This window comes from Zootoca vivipara, chromosome 6 (assembly GCF_965207765.1).
Source record: "Zootoca vivipara chromosome 6, rZooViv2.hap1.1, whole genome shotgun sequence".
NCBI classification, from domain to species: domain Eukaryota; kingdom Metazoa; phylum Chordata; class Lepidosauria; order Squamata; family Lacertidae; genus Zootoca; species Zootoca vivipara.
In genome coordinates this window covers 19,623,121-19,629,120 of record NC_142589.1, presented here as the reverse complement: position 1 = coordinate 19,629,120, position 6,000 = coordinate 19,623,121, and positions in this window count along the sequence as shown.

The following is a 6,000-nucleotide window of genomic DNA, read 5'->3' as shown; positions in this document are numbered from 1 at the left end:
CAGCCTGTGTTCCAAGGGCCTGGGGTCAAGGAAGAAGAGGACAGAGGAGGAAACAAGGCCCTGTATATGCAGAACTCTTCCCCTGCCCCTGATACATCCCCCCCCCCCCCGTCAAGACTAAAGGTGGAAGGGAAGGACGGGCGATGCAAGGCCGTGGCTGTGGTTTCAAAACAGCTCCGGCTTTCGAAGAGCTCCATTGAGATGATATAAATACTCTGCAAACAGCACCTGTGTGGGCAAGAGACCCAGGCATGCTGGCCAACACTGCTTCAACACTTACAGCTGAAACAACAACGGCCGGGGGGGGGGGGGGTTGAGAAGGGCGTTTCCAGCTTCCAGACTGCGAAGGAGCAGTAGAGCACAGCAACGTGAGGACCCAAGGCCAGGAAGCACTTGGGGTGTGGGAAAGCACCAGCTCTCCCTGAGCTGCTCGAACAAAGCAAGATGTCCTGCTCGGGAGCGTTTCGTAAGCAGAGTTGTGACTCGCCAGAACTGTTTTCTACACAAATTTCTTTCCCCCCCCCCCTCCTAACTATGCATACTTAGGTGGTGTGGGGCTTCCCGTGAGTTCCATAAAGGCTGTGCTTCAGGGGTTGCCAACTTTTTAAGGCTCCTGGGCACATGTGGAGATGCTGTAGGCACCACTTCCTCTGGTCATTTCATACCCTCAGATCAGTCTGAGGCAGAAAGACTAAAAATGTGTGTGTGTGTGCGCGCACACACACACACACACACACACACATTTTCCCAAGAGATACAGGGGAAAGTCTAGTAGAATTAACCCAAGCCTTGGAAAGCACAGAGCTGAAAGAGGAAATGGGAATAAGAGTCAACCTTCAAACTTTGCCTTCATGGGCTTTTCAAGGGAGAAAAAGGCAACCACTTACCACCACTTCACGGCTAAGGGGGCAACGATGGGGGAAGAAGTGAAGAAACTTCACAGGCCTCATGAGAAGAGCCCCACTACCCCCCAAGTGCTGAGTTGGTGACCGCTCGTCTACTTGCTCAAGCCATGGGGTGGGTGAGTGGCCAGACAACGGAGATCTATCGAGGAAAGTTGCCACACAAGTTTCCTCACCGAAGATGAGGACCTTGGCTGGTTGTGTAGAACAAAGAAGTGGTTCTAAAGAGTTGGACTCCACCTGCTGGAAAAAGTTTTGATCACGTGACTCAGGGTTTATAACCACAAGGCTCTCGCAGGCAGATTTATAGGATGGAAACATCAAGATCTTAGTTAGCTGGCCTTGCTCTTTCCCTCAGAGTGCATCACTGGTATGACAGCCCGGTGGATGACGCTGTGAATTGTAAAAGAAACAAATAACACGTTCAAGGCAGTAACAGAAGTATGGGGAGCTAAAACTGCCATTGTCCCTGGCTATGTTTCCTATGGCTAAGGACAGGAGAGGGAAACCTGTGGCACTCAGCCTAATTTCAAATAGGTGTCAAAGAAGAAAAATGGGGTGAAAAGGGGAGAGAGAGAAAGACGCAAAGAGAAAAATAGAGACGGATGTGGTCCATTTGCTTTTGGCTCCCACCTGACCCCACTGCTTGCAGGTGGCCCCTGGCAGATTGAGGAGGGAATGTGGCCCTACAAAGAAAGGTTCCCCCTCCCACGCACAGAGAGTAATAAAATCCTGTCTTATCAGAGATCAACCAAATGCAATTTATAAACCTCTACAGACTTTACAATAACTGCATGGTGGTCTGAAAGGCAGCCCCCACACCTAAGTAATTTGGGGGTGGCAACAGACTGCATACATCATCCATTTAAAGCACAGCTCCCCACAAAGAATCCTGGAAACTGAATCTTAACTCGAAAAGAGCTACAATTCCCAGCACCTTTAACAAACTACAGTTCCCATGATTCCAGTGTGTGTGTGTTTTGAATGTATGGTGTTTATACAGCCAGTGTCACACACTTCAGGTTTCAGAGAAAAACTTTAGGTTCTCCCAAGTCTTTCTCTTTTTCCATTCTTTTAAAAAGTTGCAGAAAAATCGACAGGTTACTTGCCCCCACACCCCTGTTGTGTCTCGTGGAAACCAATCTTACTCAACAGAGACAGCTAGACAAGAGGATGTTTAAAAGCCCAGGTTATAAAAGAGAAAAATAAAAACCACCACAGCCTGCTCTTTAGTTTAGTTTACTTTTCCTAGTGGTAAAATGCACGTTCAAGGAAGATGAGTGGGAAAGCTTGGGTGACACTAGCTCTAGAAACAGGAAGGATGAGGTGAAGCTTGGAATGCTGTGAACTGCAGTGTGGGCAGCTGTCCAAGGTAGCTCTCCAGATATTCTCAAACTGCCCATGAACCTTGGAGATACCGTTGTCTCTTTAATAAAAAGTCACTGGCCCATCAGAGAGGAGACAACACTTCTGCACAAACCAGTAGGATGCGGACACGAGTTGTACCATGCAGACTTTCTAGAGCAGAGTCTGGTCCTCAACACGCCTGGGCCCAGCTGCTCAGCTCTTCAAGTGAAATCTCTGTTGATCTCTTTGGAGCACATTTGTAAACAGCTCGGCAGCTTGTCCGCTCCATGCAGCCAGCACCGAGTTTAACGCGGAGACGCTGGAAACATGAATGACTGCATGCAAACCCCAGCCGGAGATTGCTAGGATATGTCACGCCTCTCATGGACATCTTGTAACAGAAGCCTTCCCTCTTTCTGGGGAGGGGCGGGGAAGCAACAGAGCAGCATTGCTGGCAAAGGCAGTCCACTTTCACCATCTAGTGGCCCCCCTCAGAAGTGCGCAGAGGTTGGTTCCATTCTAAATTCCTGCAGAAAGTATACCAATCAGATTCTGAAAGATCTTGTAGCTCAGAATATGATATGGGTTGGTACACAACAAAGGCTATATGCTGGGAATGAGTTTTATATAAAAGGGGTGCACTGTATTCTCCAGAAAATGTTCCAGTGGCTAGGGGTTAATATTATCTCATACAGCAAGCCCTTCATTACCACTGGAGGTAGGAACCTGTGATTCTCCAGCTGCTGTTAGACTCCCATCAGTCCCAACCAGTACAGTCAATGGTCAGAAATGATGAGCTGTAGCCCAGAAACATCTTGCCCACAGGACTTGAGCACATCAGCACTGTCTTCTCCTACAGTTTCCAACAACTAGTGGAATACGATCATAGAATCACAGAATCATAGAGTTGGAAGAGACCACAAGGGCCATCCAGTCCAACCCCCTGCCAAGCAGGAAACACCATCAAAGCATTCCTGACGAATGGCTGTCAAGCCTCCGCTTAAAGACCTCCAAAGAAGGAGCCTCCACCACACTCCTTGGCAGCAAGTTCCACTGTCGAACAGCTCTTACTGTCAGGAAGTTCTTCCTAATGTTTAGGTGGAATCTTCTTTCTTGTAGCTTGAATCCATTGCTCCGTGTCCGCTTCTCTGGAGCAGAAGAAAACAACCTTTCACCCTCTTCTATATGACATCCTTTTATATATTTCATATCTTGTGCAGGGATTATAGTCCAGGAATGCTGCAAGTACTCTTACCTACCAAGCAAGGCAGATGCTCTTGCAGGGCCATCCAATACCTTGCATTTCTTTTTCAAAGTTTGTGCTTCTTTTTGTTATTTAGAGTTAACAATAGAGTTAACTTCTATTTTCTAAAGGAAACCTTTTTGTATTACCTACTTAATACAAAATGTTATTGGGACTCTATCAGCACCAGCCTGCATGGTCAACAGTTATGGATGATAGGAGTTGCACTCTAGCAACAACTACAGTGGAACCTCGGGTTACATACCGTCCTCCTTACGAATGCTTCAGATAACGAGCTCCACTAACCCAGAAGTAGATGCTCCTGGTTGCAAACTTTGCCCCGGGATGTGAGCGGAAGTCATGCGCCAGCAGGAGGCCCCATTAGCGAAAGCGCACCTCATATTAAGAACGGTTTTGGGTTAAGAACGGTACTCCAGAACAAATTAAGTTCATAACTGGAGGTACCACTGTAAAGGACACCAACTCAGGAAAACCTAGCTTTCTCTCACCTAACACACAGGTCCTATTCCCCAAGTTGGGATCAAAGGATTCCAAAGATCAGAGTACAATATCACAGGAATAAGTATTCTAATTCATATTACAAGAGGGAGGAGGGGGAAGAGCGGAGTATGCATATAAAAACCACTGGTGCCTTCTGTTAATTTTTCATTCAGTATGGGCCCCACAAATAATTCCTTGGAGCTGTAGATGTCAAAACAGGCCAAGGAACTCATTATCAGCTGCTGAAGAGACTACAAGTCGCCTGAGAAAATTCTGTTTTATTTGTTCTGTTCTATTTCAGTATTTTAAACTGCAGGCTACCTTAAGTGCACTGACAGACAGCAAATAAATGCAGTTAAAAGTTTCTGGACTCTCTAGCTCAAGCTGAAAGACAAAACACAACCGTACTAATACAGTGGTGCCTCGCTAGACGAATTTAATTCGTTCCACAGCTCTTTTCTTATAACGAAAAATTCGTCTAGCGAATCCCATAGGAATGCATTGGGGGAAAAAATTGATTTTTTTTTGCCCATAGGAACGCATTAATTGAATTTCAATGCATTCCTATGGGAAACCGTGATTCGCTAGACAAATATTTCGTAAAATGCATTCGTCTAGCGAGGCAACCTCCGCTAGAAAAAACCTTTTGTTAAGTGGAAATTTCGTTAAGCGTGGCATTCGTTAAGCGAGGCACCACTGTAGAGTGTGTCATGACAGAAGAATGCCTAGCAATATTCTGATACTGCATACATACACACAAAAGAGAACGCTAGCTCTTTTTTCACCTTAAACACTTTTTGCTGATTGGTGGTTGAGGAAAATCCCTTGTTTTTCCTTCAGCCTGGACTGAAGGCAAGAAACTCAAGAAAGCCCAGGTAGGTACACCCTTCCCTTTGGCAATCAATTCAGATCTGCAGAGTATATGGTTTGATTATGTACACACTAGCTATACTTGTTGTTGGAGAGCCTTTCCCTCCACAAAAAAAAGGGTAATCACTTTGTCATTCAGAACTGTATAATAGGAAATATGGCAGGCTGCCATTTCCAGCTCCCTTTTAACCATGAAGTTTCAAATCACTTTAAAGAACCATGTGGACAATGCCCAGTGAAGGCTCAAAAACCAGGAGCGATGGCAGAAAATCCACCAATCAAAAAAGCAACATTTAGCGGCCTCTCTTTTCCATTCTGCTTATTGAATAACAATTTCTGTTTGCAAAAACAGCCTCTAAATGAAGTATGGATCTTGCAGTGCTTTAAACTGAACTACTATAGTAAGGCCGAACAGGACACAGATGACTAGCCTATGGGCCCTTCAAATGATGGTGGACGCCAACTCCTATCAGCCCGTACCAACAGGACTAATGGATAGGGAGGGTGGGAGGTGTAGTCTGGTCCAGTAACATCTGGAAGGCCAAATGTTATACACCCCTGGAATAAAGCATCAGGCCTAGCAAGGGGCCCTACCAGAGCACACTTAGATGAAAAATCCAGAATTGAAATTGCTGGATCAGAGTATGATCAATTCACAGGTTGAATGAACAGATGCCAAGACTTGTCCAGTATAAAAAACACTGCTGTAAGGCAAGTACATCATAGTAACTGATCACTAAAAAACAAAACAAAAAAACTCACAAAATACATAGTAGGAGCTAGAAGCCAACACTCACATTTCATTTGTGACCCATTCTCAGGGTGCTACTACTCTAGGAGTTTCTTGAAGATGTTTTACTTCAACTAGGTTTTGAGAAGTGCTTTAATAGCTAGAAGCTCACAGTGCAAGAGGTTATTCATGGACATCCCAAAAAGTTTATTCGTTTGCCGTTATTTTACAACAAGAGAACAAACTTCTCTTTTGAGGAAAGGCACATTTGGATACTAAATCCAAACCACAAGCACAAAGTAATCAATGGACATTTTCTTCTAAGCTACAGGGTTCTGGAATGCACAAAGTACATGTAAAAACAAAATCTTCAAAATCCTCCCTATAAGGCAAAATAAATCTCAAAA